General features: G+C 36.8%; 1 long non-coding RNA gene across 2 annotated transcripts; it reads left to right on the top strand.

Annotated features, from left to right (window-relative positions):
* Window positions 1-19,348: 19,348 nt before the first annotated feature.
* Window positions 19,349-20,633, top strand: LOC114939157 (uncharacterized). Of its 2 annotated transcripts, none has more exons than XR_003821189.2 (3): window positions 19,349-19,526; window positions 20,000-20,151; window positions 20,562-20,633. It is a non-coding gene; the product is annotated as an uncharacterized LOC114939157 (long non-coding RNA). The 2 variants fall into 2 exon arrangements; XR_003821188.2 differs by having other exon boundaries at window positions 19,349-19,530.
* The last annotated feature ends 317 nt before the right edge of the window (window positions 20,634-20,950 follow it).

Raw genomic sequence — 20,950 nt, 5'->3', positions numbered from 1 at the left:
GCTTAATACCCAGAGCACAGACTTTTACATAACGCATATGCATAAGAAATTCAACCAATCGAATTTCTTATGCTTATGCGTTATGCGTTATGCAAAAGTCTGTGCTCTGGCCTTAAGAATCTTGATTGGTCTATAAACGTATGTATAAAGGTAATATTTCATGAGCAGTGAAAAACAGCAGCAGTTTAGTAACTAACTAGTATTGTTTGGTACATTCACAGAATTGCTGCGCTGTCCATGAAATAGGTTTTCTGCTGTTCAACAGGATGAACTTCAAACAGCAAAAACTTGCACCGGAAATACGTCACCGAATCTAGTTACTTTCCAGAATGCTGCTGCTTTTTGTGGCGGCCCACTTGTCCAATTCCCTAGATGGGGAAATACGCAGATGGCGACAGCAATCGACATCGACGCTCACGCAGGTCACTTCGACTCAACCTTCTTCCTATTATTATTATTCCGCCCTAATATACGAGAAATTACGCCTCGTGTGTGATATTAAGTTAGTCGCGGCTAGATTTTGTATTTTTACAATAAACTTATTGTTAGAATTAATAAAGTGGGTGGAACTATTGCTGTCCTAATCCTCAGCGTTACAAATCGCGCCCTAGAGTAATACGGGACTCAAAAGGCGTGTCAGCGAGAACGCGCACGTGGCCTGAGCGCCATAAGTGGTGACTTCGACGTGATCGCCGGTAACATTTTTTTCGCGAAGTGACTTTTAGTGGACAGAGTGACATCCAAGAGGATGCCAGTGGACCGTACGCCAGACAGGTCGAACGACACTTCTAACGTGCCGGAGACAAAGGACTTGCAAGGCCCGCTCGACAGCGGAACACCGGGCTTGCCGATCACCCCCGCGAGAGGAAGCATAGCGATCGAGGCGAATACCGTGCGGCTACCACCTTTCTGGAAAGAGAATCAGCAGCTATGGTTTGTGCAAGTGGAGGCGGCGTTTGCCATTCATCGGATTACAAGCGACGAAACCAGGTTTCGCTACGTAATATTACATTTAGACCCGGCTATTCTTTCTTTGGTCGCAGATATCGTGACGTCTCCACCGGAAGTAGATCGGTACGCGGCAATTAAAGAACGTCTCACCACCGTATTGGGCGAGACCAGCGCTTCGCGATTGCGGAAATTACTAACCGCGCATGAGTTGGGAGATAACAAGCCGTCCATCTCCCTACAGAAAATGCGTAATCTCGCGGAAGGGCAGGTGACTGACGGGGTCCTGCGCACGATATTTCTCGAGCAACTCCCCGAAAATGTTCGCGCCATTTTATCTATATCCGAAGTAGGCGACTTGAGCAGGTTAGCCAACCAGGCTGACAAAATTCTAGACATGGCAAAACCCGCCATGTTGGCCGTCCAGCCAGTCACCGCTGAGACAGGAGTGCTCAGCAAGATGGCCACCGAGATCGCCACTCTAACCAAACAGATGGCGGCATTGAACAAGCGGATCGGAAGCCGGTCGCGTAGCAGATCACGAGGACGCAGCGGATATAAAGACCGATTGAGGAGCAAATCTCGCGGCAAAGAAGATAACAAATTTTGCTTTTATCACTGCAAATTTGGAGCCAAAGCCTATAAGTGCGAAAGCCCATGCGCGTGGAAGGACGAAAAAAAGTCGGAAAACTAAGCCCACCGCCACGATGCCAGGCGGTCGTCGGCGGGAACCCGGGGAGCGCACGCCTGAAAATTCGCGATAGAACAAACGGCACTACTTACCTGATCGATACCGGAGCGGATGTTTCCGCGATACCGCGAAATCTAACCGTGGTACGCTCCGACCTACTGATTTAAAGTTATTTGCAGCCAACAATACCGAAATATTTACATACGGCAGCAGAACATTGGTATTGGATCTCGGCCTACGACGACCTTTTCGCTGGAATTTCGTGATAGCCAACGTGAGACAACCGATAATTGAAGCCGATTTTCTGGCGCACTATGGACTTTTGCCGGATCTGAAGAATCGCCGACTGGTCGACCAGCACACGACCTTGTTCACCAGCACACGCCCCAGTCACGCTGCACAGCTTTCCGTATTAACTGTGAGTAGCAGCTGTAAAATAAAAGATTTACTTAGAAAGTACATCGAGATCACGCGCCTTACGGCATTGTCGAATACAACGCATAAGGTAAAACACCACATCATGACTAGCGGCCCTCCGCTAGCAGAGCGACCGCGCAGGCTTGCGCCGGAGAAATATGCAGTAGCAAAGAAGGAATTCGAGATGATGGTGGAGCAGGGGATCTGCCAACCATCTTCTTCACAATAGGCCAGCCCGCTACATCTAGTCAAAAAGTAAGATGGTAGTTGGAGACCGTGCGGGGATTTCCGCAGACTGAATAGTGTAACGGTCCCGGACAAGTATCCGCTTCCGCGCATCCAAGACTACGTACCATTTGGCGGGATGTAAAATATTCAGCAAAATCGATCTTATTAAAGCGTATTTCCAGATACCAGTGGCCAATGAGGATAAGCATAAGACTGCGGTAACAACTCTATTTGGGCTGTTCGAGTTCAATCGAATGCCATTTGGCTTGCGCAACGCCGCGCAAGCGTTTCAACGATTCATCGATACAGCGTTACGTGGTTTGAAATATTGCCACGCATACATAGACGACGTTTTGGTAGCATCCAAGGACGAAGAAGAGCACAAGCAGCACCTGGAAGAGATATTCAGACGCTTGAAGAAGTTCGGCTTATCGATTAACGTAGCAAAGTGCAATTTCGCGGAAGAAGATATTGAATACTTAAGATACAAAGTAACCAAAGACGGCATACAACCTCTGGAGAGGAGAGTGACCGCAATTACTGAATACAAAAAACCGACCAATACTGTCGAGTTACGAAAATACTTGGGCATGATAAACTATTACCATAGGTTCATTAAAAATGCAGTGGAAGTTCTAGCGCCGTTCAACCGATACCTGATTGGTAAGAAGAAAAGAGACAAACAGGCTATCGACTGGTCAGCAGAGACGGAAGAGGCCTTCTATGAGAGTAAAAAGCGATTGGCAGAGACGAAACTACTGGCACACCCTTTCGAGAACGCTAAGCTAGCAATTAAAACGAACGCTTCCAGCAAGGCGATGGAAGCGGTCCTCGAACAACTTCAAGGCGAAACGTGGAGACGGTTAGGTTTTTTCTCTAAGAAATTGTCCGAAACGCAGCAAAAGTACAGTACGTACGATCGCGAACTTCGAGCCATATATTCATCATTGAAATTTTTCAGACACATGGTGGAAGGACGCGCGGTGACAATCATAACGGATCACAAACCGTTACAATACGCATTCCAGAAACCATTAGACAAGGCATCCGAGAGACAGAGGAGGCAGCTGAGCTTCATTAGCGAGATCACCACAAAGATTGTGTACATCGCTGGGAAGGAGAACACGGTAGCAGATACGTTGTCACGCGTAGAAGCCATTGACATGCCGACAGTAGTAACAACGGACGAATTATACGAAGAGCAACGGAAGGATGAAGAGCTAAAGACGCTACTCGAGTCTAACACAGCGCTCACCTTGAAGAAACTTTGTTTGGACGATGGAGACAAGACCATCTACTGCGACGTCACAGACGAAATTAGAATATACGTTCCGACATCGTTACGGAAAAAGATATTCAACGTCACGCACAGAGCTTCACACCCGAGCGGCCGTACCACGAAGAGGATGATCGCGCAGAAATTCGTGTGGCCTTGCATGAGGAAGGACATCGCACGATGGGCAAAGACATGCCTAACCTGCCAGTGAGCTAAGATCCACAGGCATAATGTACGTAATCCTGAGTATATACCGATACCTAATGATCGATTCTCGCATATACACATAGATATAGTGGGACCCCTTCCTCCTTCAAGAGAGTTCCGATACTGCTTAACCATGATTGATAGAACTACAAGATGGCCAGAAGCAACGCCAATCGCAGATTGTACAGCGGATACAGTGGTCGACGCGTTCTTTAATACATGGATCTTGCAATATGGATCACCAACAACAATCACCACCGACAGAGGAGCGCAGTTTGAGTCAGCGCTATTCGACGCCCTAGTCAAATTAATTGAAAGCAGGAGGATTAGAACCACCGCCTACCATCCGCAATCAAATGGGATGATCGAGAGATGGCACCGTTCACTTAAATCAGCGATAAAGTGCCATGAGACGCAGAATTGGGTAGATACTCTACCAATGGTTCTATTGGGCCTTTGTATCAGCTATAAGGAGGACATCCAAACCTCAGCGGCGGAGCTAGTTTATGGCAGCACTCTAAAACTGCCCGGAGAATACTTCACCTACGAAGATCCGATCGGATACCCGCAAATCTTCGTGGAAAAGTTGAGGGAACGGATACGCCAAGCACGAAGACCGACGAGAGCTCATCACGCCAAGATCAAGACATTCATCCACAAGGACCTGGAGGACGCTACGCATGTGTTCGTTCGTGTGGACCACCCCAGAGGACCCTTGGAATTGCCCTACAAAGGGCCATTTCGCAAAATCGAAAGAACCTCTGATTTCCTTTACAGAATCGACTATAAAGGACGATTAGAGGAAATAAACACCGATAGGCTGAAACCAGCTTTCACCGAGAGTGAGAGAGAGGAACTATCACCCCCAGAGGGCGGAGATCATCAGCAGCTAGGAACATCGGACGCATTATCCAGCCAAAGAGATGGACGATCCGAGCGGAGAATTCAATTCGCGACTCGAACTGCGAGTCACTAGAGGGGGAGTACTGTGGCGGCCCACTTGTCCAATTCTCTAGATGGGGAAATACGCAGATGGCGACAGCGGTCGACATCGACGCTCACGCAGGTCGCTTCGACTCAACCTTCTTCCTATTATTATTATTCCGCCCTAATATACGAGAGATTACGCCTCGTGTGTGATATTAAGTTAGTCGCGGCTAGATTTTGTATTTTTGCAATAAACTTATTGTTAGAGTTAATAAAGTGGGTGGAACTATTGCTGTCCTAATCCTCAGCGTTACAAATCGCGCCCTAGAGTAATACGGGACTCAAAAGGCGTGTCGGCGAGAACGCTCACGTGGCCTGAGCGCCATATTTTCACTGCTCATGAAATATTACCTTAAGAAATTCAACTAATCTCATGCAGGATTCACACAGCTTCCGATATTCGACGTACGACGTCCGATGTCTAATCAGAAAATTTAATTTTTATAAATCAAATTTTCTGATTGGATATCGGACGTCGTACGTCGAAAATCGGATGCTGTGTGAATCCTGCATAATTTCTTATGCATATGCTTATGCACTTATGCAAAAGTGTGTGCTTCTCGCTTAACTGATAAAAGAATGCATAAGAACGAGCATAACAAACGCAACATGCGACATTAAAGCTTACATATCGCTATAATGCTTCCATGCAATGTCGCGCAAAAGTAAACATATTTACCTTATACTCAAAATGGTCACAAAAACTAAATTTATAAAAATTTAGAAGTGATTTATGTATTTGTTTAATTCTGCTGAATTTCTACTGCTCTAAAACTTGTAAACGAAAACTTAAGCTGGTTATTGAACGGTTAGTTGATCAATTAATCGTTGAAATTTTTTTTTTATTTATTTCACTAAAATATTCAATGTATATTTTGTGTGATGTACTGTGTTTTTCTCTCGTGCATTTAACAATGCCTGTTATTAAACTGTGCATACCAGTAACACCTTTTGGGCACGTACGATATTCATTGCACAAACATAAGAAATATTATTTATTTATCATTATCGACGTACTATTAGAAAAATGTAATCTACCTATTACATAGACCATAGCGAAATAAATAAAAAAAAATTTAGCATTCTTATCACTATAATAAATCTTTATTGCTTATAAATTTTCTGAATAACTTGCATTTTACAGTAGATAAAAACACCAGTACATCTACTTTTAAAATTATGAAATCTACATTAATTCGGTAAAAATATGTTTTAATGGTACATTGTGATTATGGCGATAGTATGTACATACTGATACATGTATATAGCATATTGAAAGCGCTTATTATACAGACTATAAGTAAGGATGGTATGATTTAAATAAAATATAACTTGACACGACTCAATTAAATTTAAAGAAAAGATATGAGATCAATTTATTCACTATATTCTCTAAGTATTACAATTCGCTAATGACTCCCGCATGTATATTTAACAGATTTCTATATCGCGCTTCTCAAAAGAGAACCGTTTTTCGCCGGTCTTTTTAGAGCAGAGCCGTCGAACGGTGCCCCACTCCTGCTACGCTCCTGTCCTGCGCCTGCTCGAGTGCACACGCAATGATCAGCTGTGTGTTACGTCCAATAATTCACCCGGCGGCAAATTACCTTCTGCACAAGACGGTCTTCTCTCGCGTCTACCTCGGTGGACGTTTAAGAAGCTGCTCTCTATTTGTTTTATGGGCAACCTGCTAGGCCGGCTATACCCAGGGAAGCCGAGAGCTTGAGATTCGATTGAGAGTATCGGACAGAGAAGGAAACTGACGGGTTGGGTCGATAAATAAAGATATTTTACAAGTATAATGTCATTTATTTATTTATAAAACCTTTACGTCGATATAAAGTTTATTGGTCCTGACGTGATTCGTGGGGGGCTTGAAATTGAGTTACAATATTACTGAGCTCCTGTTCAGAATTGTTAGGCTGATTAAGGTAAGTAATAAAAGAAGCGAAGTCGTCCTGAGCTTCTTCTGAGACGAAGTTACGAGTGTCGTCGGATGTGAGGTTCACGGTGTCCTCGTCAAGAATATTAAAGTTTCGTTCGTGGTTAAATTGTAAGAAAGGATCGTATTCTGACGATACAATTTGTTGGCTTTGATCTGGGATATAATATTCGGGATCGGAAAAGAAATAATGATTAGGGTTCGTTATTAACGTATTTGACTCTAAAGGTGAAGGCTCCGGAAATTGCGGATGAGAATAATCAATGTAAGGCGGAAGGTTACTTATAGGCGAATAAACGTCTGGAGAAGGGGACCGAACGATTACTCGCGTGGAAAAGATTTGGACATGTAAGTTTAAGATTCTCCTTGTCCTACGTTCGCGTAGTCTATGGAGACGTTGTTCGTCACGATCAATTTGATTCTTCCTTCGGAAGGGGGAGACCATCTAATGGTTAAATAAATTTATATGAATAATACGTTTTATAAAACTGAGAGAATTAAATAATCAAAAGTAATCGAGTATGACTCACGTTTAAGTCGTGATCTACTTGTTAATGAATTAGAGATGAGATGAAAGGTTAATCTTTACGAGAGTGCCCTTCACCTGTTAATTAGTTAAGCTTGTATCAATTAGAATTATAATTAAACGATACTGAAAGAAAATTGGTAATAATGTGGAATAGGAAAGGGATTCTGAGTACGTGTATTAATATCTATATCAAGAATATTAATACTTGTACTTTCAAGCATCAAAGATTAAAGTTTTAAACATCGAAGTAATAATTCTTAGTAATTATCAAGACCTCTGTCATTCGGTTTGGTAAAGTAATTCGTTTGGATTATAGAGCAGAGAGAGAGTAAGCAGGGGTGGGTAAAGAAATACACGGTTGTCCGTGAATTCTGGTCCTTAAAGGCGAATGCATACGTTCACTTTACTAAACGTGCATCTCAGAATCGTAGCAACGAATTTACCTTATGACAGGGTATATTTCTATTGGTTGTAAATAGGGTTAGGTGGTGTACACTTGTCAAATGAATCGAATATCAATATGCAAGATCACTGTCAGTTGGTGTGGTAAAGTATTCGCAACTATTAGAAAATGCAAGGTAATAAAAGCGTAAAAGAATAGAGAGATAGGTGTTCATCCGGCTATTCCGGGTTCTCTGGTCCTTGTCTTAATAGGCTAGTGCGACGTTCACTTTACTAAACGTGCACCTCAGAGATGACTTGCGAATGTACCTTCTGACAGGATATAGTTTCTAATGTGTACAGAGAAATAAGCGGTATTCAATTCGCTAATATGTGGTAGGATACAGGGTTATATACATATATAAATAAGCAGTGATACAATAAAATGTATAAGTATATTTATTATAATAGATTGAGTAAGTATGCGATATGGGTTAAATAGTATCAAATAGTATTGAGTAAAATATTGAATAAACCGACGATTGTAACGCAGACGTGTGCAGATGCAATTCGTGGATCGAAATAATATTGGGAATGCAGAGTAATATATGGCTTATGTCTATATTCAAAATTCAGAGTTCGGAATGTAATGTAAGATTGAGTTAATATTGGATAATTAAATATAATGATTAAATATAATGAGTGTCCGTCGCGTTTTACAATTTAGGGATATGTGAACTGGCTTAAATACTCACAAGGTTAGACAATGTCTAATGTGCCTTGCTATGGTACACTTCGCTACAGTGTTCTTCCCTCTGAGTCTGAAGATCTGAGGAGCCTCGGTACCTTGGTCCGAAATGGCGGCTGTGTCTCGTTGTCTTCGGGACCCCGTAGTAATTGCTGGTTGACTGCTGGATTATTGTTGATTGACTGGAACCACTGCGACGAAATCACTGCCGGTCCGTACTGGGTGCAGGGTTTATATACCGTAAAATGTGGCTCGCTTCTCTCATCGGGCGATGCGGCTTAGCCAATGGCAAGAGAGATATGCCGGGGAAGTACCGGAGATAATCTGTTCCTGGTAGAGATTGCGTCGGTTAAGTCCCGGAGAGATGGCTTCTCAGTAGCGATAGCGGTGTTCCTTTGGTGACTCATCGCTAACGGTTTCCAACCGTCTTTTATTCTCGGTAGCGATAGCGGTGCTTTTTTGATGACTCATCGCTATGCGCTCTGACTTTCTTATTGTATTCTCGGTAATGATATTTTTTAACGGTCCTTCTATAATGGTTTGCAGGTTGCAACGTGTTTCAGCGTTGCATCATGCATTGCATCATGCTTCTGGAATGTAACGGTTTTCAACCGTCTTTCTAGAACCTTCTAGAATTTTTTAGATGTTTCTTGAGAGTAAAGCCGAGTTCACATAATAAAGCGTGTTTCATACCTAATTATCTCATCATTATAGTGTACTACTTAATAAATGATATTTGGGTATTATCCTTTAGAATTTGCAATTTGAAATAAAATGCATTGGACAGTTAAAACTTATCAATTTACATTTACGTTGCATAGCTATATGTAAATTGATAGAGAGTTTGTCAGGAATAAATTTCTAGACTGTCCCTGACTAAGTTTAACACTCAATTCGCACATCTACATTGCATAGCTATAGTACTTTTGATTGTATGACGGATATAATGTTATTACGCATATTGCATATGATTTTTGTCTCCTAATTTATGAGTGAGAGTTTTAAGGTTAATAATATATTTGCTATAGACGTGCTTATTGGCTGGTAATGTTAGTCTTCATATTTGTCGTTGGTCGGTAAGGTAGTTTTCTACCTTATCATTAGTAGGCAAGTTTTATCTGTAGTTAGTAAGTCAGGTTTCTGTTTTATCATCGGTCAGTAATGTCGATTTCCATATTGTCGTGTGTTGGTCAGTGAAGTGCCGTCTAAAGAAAAGTCCTACATATTCGTGGCTGTATGAAGTGTGTAAGACACTCAGGGGTTAGAGCGTACGACGGGTATAGTATAATTAGGGGTTATGGACATACAATGTGTACGGTGCCTAGGGGTTCGCAAGTATAAATGGTGTAGAGTATACAGGGGCATTAGTAGCATGCAATATGTACGGTGTTTCAGGGGTTAGAACATACATTCATTGTCAGATTTAGGCGCGCTTATTCTCTAACTTTTGTTTCCTAACGAATGATCTGGAGCGGAGCACCCTTTTTAATTATGCTTTTTATGATAGAAATATTATTTAAAAATGGGTTGCTACTCCCATTGTCATCTGTGAGAAGACATGTTTTAACTTATGAGTAATTATATGTGTGATTAAATATTCGTTAATACCGGTCTTTCATGCAGGTTAGAGATTGTTATGACTAATATGTTAAAGGATAAATTTTTGAAAAAGATTGAAATTTTGAAATTGGTCTGGACGTTACATGTGGATGATCAGGACGACGTAATTCGACGATATCCGCCGGACGCACGTATATTTCTTACAACTCTAACAGCCTGATTTGAACTTTGCCTCGAAGTTAATTACATTACATGAAATAGAGACCAATTCTTCTATTAATTTCTATTTAATTTATTTAATTCTACAGTTATTCGCAATGGGAATAAATTGACAACTAATTGGTTTAGGAAACCTACATGTTTTGGCAGATACATCAATTTTCTTTTGAGTCATCCTATCAAGTATAAAATTAATACGATTTACAATTTAGTAGACCATGCAATTTTACTGTCTAACGAACAATTTCATAATACGAATATTGAGATTGTAAATAACATTTTATTTAATAATTGTTTTTCGGATCATATTATTAATAAGTATGTAAATAAAAGAATTAATGTACTGAATAACAATAGGAATGTTAACGGTCACAATGCGGATAATAACGACAGTTTAAGTAATGATTTAAACAATAACGTTAATGTGAATTCGGCTCAAGATAAGAATTATGTAATTCCACTCCCATACGATTAAGGATATTAGCGACAGTATTAAAAGGTCACTTGTAAAATGCTAACATAAATGTCAGTTTATAGTTTGCCAAAAAAGTTGAATAGGCTGATAAAACGAAGGTAAAGATTTAATAACTAATGATATTAAAACGAATGTAGTATACAAGATTAATTGTGAAAATTGTAATGCATCATACATTGGACAAACGAAAAGACATGTATGCACTAGAGTGAAGGAACATGCCAGCAATATTAAATTACATGAGTCTAATCATTCGGTTTTAAGCAAACACAGATGTGACTTTGGGCATAACTTTGATTGGAAATCACCGACCATTTTACATAACGAGAAACATGTAAGAAAGAGAGAGATTGCTGAAATGATCTTTATAAAGAAGCATGACAATACGGTTAACCTACAGAAAGACACCAAGAATTTGACAAACATTTACGACAAAATAATAAAGATTGTTTAGTGGCGCGTTTCAAATTTAGTCGTTGACGAAACATCATAACGATGGGACGTGTTCCTCTTTTAACTTTTAACTTTTGATTTTAAATAACACCAGTGTGATGTTACGTTAACCTCGGTTTAATTGATGGGTATGTTTATATAATTTATATTTAATTTATTAATTTAACACTTAAATGAGTTCTCGTATGTTAAAAACTATTGTGTAATATTATGTTGTAGAAATTTCACTTGAAAAGGACCACAACCAAATGGTCGAAACGTCGTGAAATAATTAAATAAAATTTGCTAGTTACGTCGAAGTCAAGTTTTTTAAGCTTATTTTTACCACTAGCGACCAATATTAATTTTTATTAATACTTATTTTAATTGATCGTATAATATATAATTATTAGATAAGTTTCCTATAATGATACAAATGTATAATTATTGCTTTATTTTAAAACGTTTATAATATATACAATAACAAAATAAATTCAGTAAAAAATATATATATATTTATTTATCTTTACATTTAAATAACATGAATAATTATGTAATTAATTTAAACTGGAATGTGTATATATATTGTAAAGTTATTATATTATATATTTTTATAAAATATTTAGATAAATAGATATATATAATAAAATAAATTATTTATTTCTAAATAATCATTTAATTCAAATACGAGGTGTGTTCAAAAAGTATCGCGAATTTTGAATTTCCGCGGGTTACGTATATTCGATTTTCAATTTTTTTGTGGCGTTATGTTGGTACTCATGTTTCTCATTTATGCCGACAAGTACGGCCATTTTGAATGTTCAGTTAATTTTTGACAGCTGCTTTGCTTGCACGTGTTTTGGCTCGTCTTCGATTTTTGCCTATTCCAAAAAATGGATCAAAGAATCTGTATCAAATTTTGTGTGAAAAACAAAATTAAGTGCGCGGACGCATTCCGAATGTTGACTGTGGCATATGGTGAAGCTACCTTGGACCGAAGCAACGTTTATCGGTGGTACAAAATGTTTTCCGAGGGCCGAGAAGATGTGAACGACGAAGAGCGTGCCGGACGCCCGAGCACGTCAACAACAGACGAAAACATTGATGAAGTGAAGAAAATAGTATTGGTCAATCGTCGAATCACCGTTAGAGAAGTTGCTGAGGACCTAAACATATCGATTGGCTCGTGCCATTCGATTTTTACCAATGATTTGGGCATGACACGGGTCGCCGCGAAATTCGTACCAAAATTGCTCAATTTCGACCAAAAACGGCATCGCATTAACATTGCTCAGGAGATGTTGGACTCTGTCCGCGACTACCCAAATTTGCTCCAGAGGGTCATAACTGGTGACGAATCATGGGTTTATGGTTATGACGTGGAAACCAAAGCTCAATCATCCCAATTGAAGCTGCCGCACGAGCAAAGACCGAAAAAAGCGCGCCAAGTTCGGTCAAATGTGAAGGTTTTGCTTACAGTTTTTTTCGATTGCAGGGGCGTGGTGCATCATGAGTTCTTGCCACAGGGTAGAACGGTCAATAAGGAATATTACCTGCAAGTTATGCGCAAATTGCGCGAAGCAATCCGCCAGAAACGCCCGGATTTGTGGAAGAACAAAAATTGGCTTTTGCACCATGATAACGCCCCTGCTCACACATCGTTGCTTGTGCGCGAATTTTTGGCCAAAAACAACACACTAATAATGCCGCAGCCACCGTATTCCCCAGATCTGGCCCCCTGTGACTTTTTCTTGTTCCCGAAACTGAAGAGGCCCATGAAAGGACGACGCTACGCTACGATTGAGGAGATAAAGACGGCATCGAAGGAGGAGCTGAACAAGATCACAAAAAATGATTTTTTGAAGTGCTTCGAGGATTGGAAAAAACGTTGGCACAAGTGTATAATATCTGGTGGGGATTACTTTGAAGGGAACAAAATAGATATTCATGAATAAATAAATAATTTTTGAAAAAACACAAAATTCGCGATACTTTTTGAACACACCTCGTATATTTAAACGTATATTCAAAAAAGGTAATATAAGGCACAAAGAATGAAATTTAGAAAATTAAAAAAATTTAAAGTTAAATAAAAATTTTTAATTTAAATTGAAAAATAAAAGTAAAAAAAATGTAATGTACAAAAAATACTTAGCGCTGTTTTTGTATTGTAGCCCCTTGACTACGAAACGTCCTTAAAAATGATTAGTAACGAAATGTGTATATACAGAATATATCACACACAGAAGTCGCATCCCAATTGCCCAATTGTTGAATCTGTTTAATATGACAATTATTACATATTACATTATATACATATATTTCATACATGTATATCGATATTCAGCTAGTCACATGTCACTCGAATATCGAGCCACGTAATATGTTTATAGATGTCTATTAAAGCGTATTGCAGTAAAAAAATTAGTCTATACTTTGATTTATGTTTTATTTTATTTACTAATGTGTTAAAATAACAATACAAAAGCAGCGCTAACAATAAGTATTTTTTGTACATTACATTTTTTGTACTTTTATTTTTTAATTTAAATTAAAAATTTTTATTTAACTTTAAATTTTTTTAATTTTCTAAATTTCATTTTTTGTGCCTTATATTACCTTTTTTGAATATACGTTTAAATATATTTGAATTAAATAATTATTTAGGGATAAATAATTTATTTTATTATATATATCTATTTATCTAAATATTTTATAAAAATATATAATAACTTTACAATGTATATACATTCCTGTTTAAATTAATTACATAATTATTCATGTTCCCAGCAAACGAGAAATGATTGGATTGGATAACTTTGTATGAATAAAATTTTTGAATACGCGAAAAAGTATTGAATTTAATAGATACTGAACACATTGAATCCGTTTTCTATACGTCTCGTTACATACAATCCTGTAAATTCTAGTGGATTTATTTGGATTCAAAAATGAAAATATGAATCGATTCCCTATTACAAAATTGTGAATTCAAGTGAATAGAGGTGGATCTAGAACAGCAGAGACGGATTCAAAAGATTTGACTTTTATTGATATATATATATATATAGCTAGGTTAAGTTCGTCTTGCTCGCTTTCGTGCTGAAAGCATCCATTCTATCTTTCTTCGATGTATTAATGAGCAAGAAAGATAGACTGATACTTTCAGCATGAAAGCGAGCAAGACGAATAGGCTAATAATCTTTTTCTGGAAAAAATATTACCAATACTAATAACTAACACTGAAAATCACAAAAAACATAACTAAAATTAACATTATAATTTTAAATAAAATAGTGCAAGGTAAAAATTGTTAATATCATATTTATTTATTTTATATGAATATTCGTAAAGTATTTCAATAAATATTACCAATAGATTAAACACAGTTTGGTCTTTTTATTATTTTAATTTGGGCTATTGTTTTGAAACTCCACGAACTCCACAATCTCCTCCATATATTCGTCACAATTTTCGTTGTCATTCTCGCCGTCATTTTCACCGTCATTCTTTCCGTCATTCTCGCCATCATTCTCGCTTTCATTCTGGCTGTCATTCTCATCGCTATTATTTTTGCCGTTATTCTCGTAGTTATTCTTGCTGTCATTATTGCCATTATTATTGTAGTCATTCTTGTCGTCATCTGTGTCAACATTCTCGACACTTTCTAATGCACAATTGCCGATATCCGATAATAACAATACATTATTATTATCTGTTTCATTTATTAATTCAGTCTCGATAGATGATTGCGAATCTGAAACTATACATGCATTTTAATTTACATTTATCTAATTTATATCCAAGAACAAGAAGTTATGACATCAAAATGACTCTAAAATGATTTTAAAAGTCACTTTTTTATAAATCAGGATTCATTTTAATGTCATTTTGACTTCGTCAGGACTTGTTGTTCTGCTTGAGTATTTGCCTTAATGCTATTCATTATTTGTTAATTCTGAAAAGTATATATTAAATTAATCAATAGGGGCTTATTGTTTATACAAAGCGCAAAACCTTCAGATAGCATAATGTAAATATGTGACAAATTTGCAACTGTAATGTTTACCTGTAGTGAAATCGTCATTTTGAAAATCTGCATTATTTTCTATTATAGCGTTCATCTCTTGCAATTGTTTGTTTAATTTATCCACGTTCGATTGGCTTAATTTTTTCTTTGTTTTCAATTGCCTCGATTCTAAAAATATTAATTTATAAATATTATTAATATTATTAATATTATTAATTTAATAATATACTTATGTTTTAATATTACATTATCACTATCGCAAATACATATAAGCACATATATTTACCTTTCATACTTGCCAGTTTCCTTCTCATATATTCTTTTGCTTTATCTACCTCTTCATCTGCCTCAATTTCACTCATTCTCTTTTCGGTCAGTAACCAATGGCGAAATATTGCTGTGAATTATATATACAAGTATATTACATAATTAATTTGAAATTTTAGTAGTTATGTACAGCAACGATTAATATTACAAAACCAAAGTAATTATTATTAACCTTTTATCGCCAACACTTTTATTGGATCCAATTTCTTGTACGCTTTTCAAATGTCCGCTTTCGTTCTGTTGCTTGGTTTTCCTGACAAGGTACTGTTCAGTAATGTCTTATAAGGAAACAGAACTAGCATCATTTCGGCTACAAACATGCTGGGTGTCGTAGCAGTACCAATTACTAAGGCATAACTTTCTGTCGATATCCATACGTTATGCCCCAGATATATCTAAAAAAACAAACAACTAGTAAATATAATTATTATAAGATATAAGTAAATTCAGAAATTCAGTACATATTTCTAAATTATATACATATTTTATTCCTTTGTAATTATGCAGGATGTTCCAGTATTTGCTGTAAGTACTGAAAACGTTTATCATATTTTAATAGAATGCATCTGACAAAGATAACAAAATGCTTTTAGGTACTCGTTGCAAATACTAGAACACATTCACAGTACATCAATAACGAGATTATAAAAATATATATGCATATTTTGTTAAGCAATTTACCTTCTCAGTATCTGCTTCAATATATCCAACCGCTATTTTAATCGGATTTAAGACGTCTGTAGTTTCAGCATTTTTTAACTCTTGTAATGTTGCTGCACCAGAGGAATGAGAACATGCTTTTGTTATAACTTTATGTTAACCATGTGTTACATTTCATTAAATATAACCCAGACAACATAATGTCTTAAATCAAGACATAAGACGTATTAAAGACGTCTTATACGAGGTGTGTTCAAAAAGTATCGCGAATTTTGTGTTTCTTCAAAAATTATTTATTTATTCATGAATATCTATTTTGTTCCCTTCAAAGTAATCCCCACCAAATATTATACACTTGTGCTAACGTTTTTTCTAATCCTCGAAGCACTTCAAAAAATCATTTTTTGTGATCTTGTTCAGCTCCTCCTTCGATGCCGTCTTTATCTCCTCAATCGTAGCGTAGCGTCGTCCTTTCATGGGCTTCTTCAGTTTCGGGAACAAGAAAAAGTCACAGGGGGCCAGATCTGGGGAATACGGTGGCTGCGGCATTATTAGTGTGTTGTTTTTGGCCAAAAATTCGCGCACAAGCAACGATGTGTGAGCAGGGGCGTTATCATGGTGCAAAAGCCAATTTTTGTTCTTCCACAAATCCGGGCGTTTCTGGCGGATTGCTTCGCGCAATTTGCGCATAACTTGCAGGTAATATTCCTTATTGACCGTTCTACCCTGTGGCAAGAACTCATGATGCACCACGCCCCTGCAATCGAAAAAAACTGTAAGCAAAACCTTCACATTTGACCGAACTTGGCGCGCTTTTTTCAGTCTTTGCTCGTGCGGCAGCTTCAATTGGGATGATTGAGCTTTGGTTTCCACGTCATAACCATAAACCCATGATTCGTCACCAGTTATGACCCTCTGGAGCAAATTTGGGTAGTCGCGGACAGAGTCCAACATCTCCTGAGCAATGTTAATGCGATGCCGTTTTTGGTCGAAATTGAGCAATTTTGGTACAAATTTCGCGGCGACCCGTGTCATGCCGAAATCATTGGTAAAAATCGAATGGCACGAGCCAATCGATATGTTTAGGTCCTCAGCAACTTCTCTAACGGTGATTCGACGATTGACCAATACTATTTTCTTCACTTCATCAATGTTTTCGTCTGTTGTTGACGTGCTCGGGCGTCCGGCACACTCTTCGTCGTTCACATCTTCTCGGCCCTCGGAAAACATTTTGCACCACCGATAAACGTTGCTTCGGTCCAAGGTAGCTTCACCATATGCCACAGTCAACATTCGGAATGCGTCCGCGCACTTAATTTTGTATTTCACACAAAATTTGATACAGATTCTTTGATCCATTTTTTGGAATAGGCAAAAATCGAAGACAAGCCAAAACACGTGCAAGCAAAGCAGCTGTCAAAAATTAACTGAACATTCAAAATGGCCGTACTTGTCGGCATAAATGAGAAACATGAGTACCAACATAACGCCACAAAAAAATCGAAAATCGAATATACGTAACCCGCGGAAATTCAAAATTCGCGATACTTTTTGAACACACCTCGTATATGTCGATTTAAAACATTATGTTGTCTGGGAAGCTAGTTAAACACGAACCTTTTATTTGACCGAAATGTTGGATTGCAGATTTTTGCAATTCTTTGTTGAGATTTCGTATCTCATTTAATTCATTTGTGAGTTTTTCAATTTTCTCTTCTTTCTGTAAAATTTCTCTTGACAATGCCGTTTTCTCCTCTGTCCATATTATTTGTTTTACGTTTAAGTCATCTTTCACGGATTGCAATTCCTTCTTGAAGAAGTCTACTTGATTTTTGTACGCTTCTGCTGCTGCTTTATGCGATTTGACACTACATTCACTTATCTAAAAAAGTACAATAAAATACATATATTAATACATAGATATAAAATAAATAAATGTATCAATGCATATTCATTGTTATGATATTTAAGAAACTCTAAAATTGAACTCTAAGATTGAACAAATTATAACAAAAGGCATGAGATGCCCAAATTATATTTACATATAATATATCTGTAGCTTATCAACATAAGCGGTGAAGCTCATACTTGAATTTACGCTTGAAAATATCTTATCAACATTTTGCTACATAATTGCAAAATAATAATATTTTACCTCCGTAAGCTTTTGTTTCTTGAGCAAAATACATTTGTTTGATTGTACAGGAGTTATGGCATCTCGCTTTTTCCTTGAATCTGTCACCTGTAAATCATATTTTATATATATTATGATATTGTACAAAATATATTGTATGATAATCATATTAGTCTATGAATGCTGAAGTAAATTGAAACTTTTCAAATCAATATGAAGGCTAGCTTTACTTGTCGACGGAGAATAAGATTAAAAGGAACTCTTTTAGTTCGTTATATTATATATTTTACACAAAAATGTAAAACAAACGTACTGATGATGTAATAGGTGTTGATGTCACTTCATTGTTCAGTTGCGATGTTGTCATCATCATCTCTCGCTCAATTTGCTCATCTCGCAAAATTTGCAAACGGTTTTGCAAATTAGTGTCAACATTGGTATCAAGCTTATCATTCTACAAATATTATTTAAAACATTATTTAAGTTAATTGATAGAAACGTGCACATTTGCAGAGACGTAAAATAGAATTTATTACCTTCTTTTTTGCTGGTGTTTCTTCAGCTGATGAATTAAAACTGTCCGATGATGATGCAAGATGTTTAATGGGCTTCACTACCGGTCTTTTGGATTGAATTATTTTAGATAGTTCTTCCAATGACTCTGCAAAGGATATATGTAAATAAAAATTTATTTCGATTTTTATTTGCTGAGACTCATAAATATTGTACAATTTTTTATTGGAATTATTACCATTCACAAGAATCACTTGTGCATGCGAATATTTTCCTGTCACTGGATGTTTTACTTTATAAAGTTTATTTTTATCAATGTTTTTCACGTCTGACCTTTTCACTTTAATGTCTTCAATGGCAACTACCTTCATACACGAAGAAGCGCCGAAACCCGCGAATTTCACATAAGCAAACATTTGGAACTTTACAACAATTATAATTATAACAATTAATATAATATCAAACGGTATTTTGGAATGTTTAACGAATACACGGTGATACATGGTATAAAAACGCTCGGACTTTACGAAGAAAAGTATAGATTCAAATCGCGCGTCATTTGTCCACACACAATGCGCAGCGAAAGTGCGACGTCACATTCGAGTAGATTCGGCAACAATCGGTAGTTATTCGGACAACGAACTGCGAATGCGAACTTTGGCTGTGTTCCGATATTCACAGCCAAAGTCTGGTTGTAGTGTGGTGAACGCATGTGTCTCATATCTAAAACGACTTCAGCCTACATAATTGTCCTACATAATTGTAATAGGATATTTATTAAAAGTGAAAGAGAATAGAAGAAAAAAGGTAATCGAGGATTAGGTATGTACGTGCGATTTTCTGAATTGATAAATGCAAAGTAGTGTAAGTGCACAGTATATGTTTTTGTGCTATTACGCTTTATAAATTATCTGTTTACACGTTACGCACACATTAGCTGTTCGTTTTGCAGAAAAAGTCTTGTACTTTCTGCATTTTTTTTCGAAATACATGAATATAAAATAAACGTGCAAAACCTAACCTAAAATTTATTGCAAAAACTTTATTTTAAATTTATTGCATGAACTTTCTTTTAAAAAGAACAGAGATTGTATTGCTGTAAAAAAACTGAAACCGCGTTCCAGTATTTACAAGTTAAAAACATCGTTTATCTTTTGTAACAAGACATTGATTTTTGCATGCAATATAAAGAACATCTTTCGTTAAACAAATTTGTTTTTCACACATGTGTTGTTCATTGCAGGTATTTATTTATAATATACAAATTGCATTTTCAATATATTCATTACTTGCAGAGTGAAAATGAATCAATCGCACAGAAAACGAAAGAAGCTTCATCTGGATCCGACGTACGACAGAAGATTGTTATCAATATCAACTCGTCGTAAATGGAATAAAATACTTAACACAGTTTTACCAAGGATACTACTTAATGCAAACAAAGAAGGTAATACTTTTCACTCTATACAGATTTCTTATGCTTATATGCAGAAAAACATTTGCAAATATTGAATCACTTTACCTTTTTTTTTAAACTTGGCATAACGCCTCCATTTTGATTAAGCTATTCAAACCAAATAATTCTTATATATATTATTATACATATATTATATATATTACATATTATTATACCATTGCTAATGTAAGTTAAACTTATCAATAATTTTTTCCTTGTAATTTTTTCGTCTTTTATTGATGGCTTAATGGCACTCATCTTAAAGACATGGGCTCGGTTCCACAAACTATTGTTACAAAAAGCTGTATATTACATATTTATTGTTCTTCTAACTATAAAGAAATAAAAAGAGAATAAGTTCAGAAAATATTTCAATACTGCAATACAATGGCTCTATGTAGGTCATATGAATGATTATGCTGAAAATGAACCTGAGAATGTGCAACCAGAAGACGAAGATAGCTGCAACAATAATGACGATTCAGAAGAAATACAATCGGAAGATGAAGATAGTAACAATGATGGCGAGGATTCGGAAGAAATAAATCCGAGGACAATCACTGATGATTTTACAGAAAGAAGCAATTCAGAACGTGATAAAAGTAAAATAATGTTTAAAGAATCTGATTTAACAGTCAATAGTGTTATGCGTATGGTTGCAGGGTATTCATTGCGGTTTGGACTGTCGAATAATGCGAGAAAAAGTTTAATTAATGTCCTTAAATTTTGTGCAGGAACTAATTTTACACAACTTAATGTTTCAAATTATTATTTTGACAAAACATTTGAC

Source organism: Nylanderia fulva, unplaced genomic scaffold (genome assembly GCF_048542155.1).
Source record: "Nylanderia fulva isolate GAGA-0341 unplaced genomic scaffold, ASM4854215v1 Scaffold89, whole genome shotgun sequence".
NCBI lineage: Eukaryota > Metazoa > Arthropoda > Insecta > Hymenoptera > Formicidae > Nylanderia > Nylanderia fulva.
The sequence above is the reverse complement of the archived record's forward strand: the minus strand, read 5'-3'. Positions and strand labels throughout refer to the sequence as shown.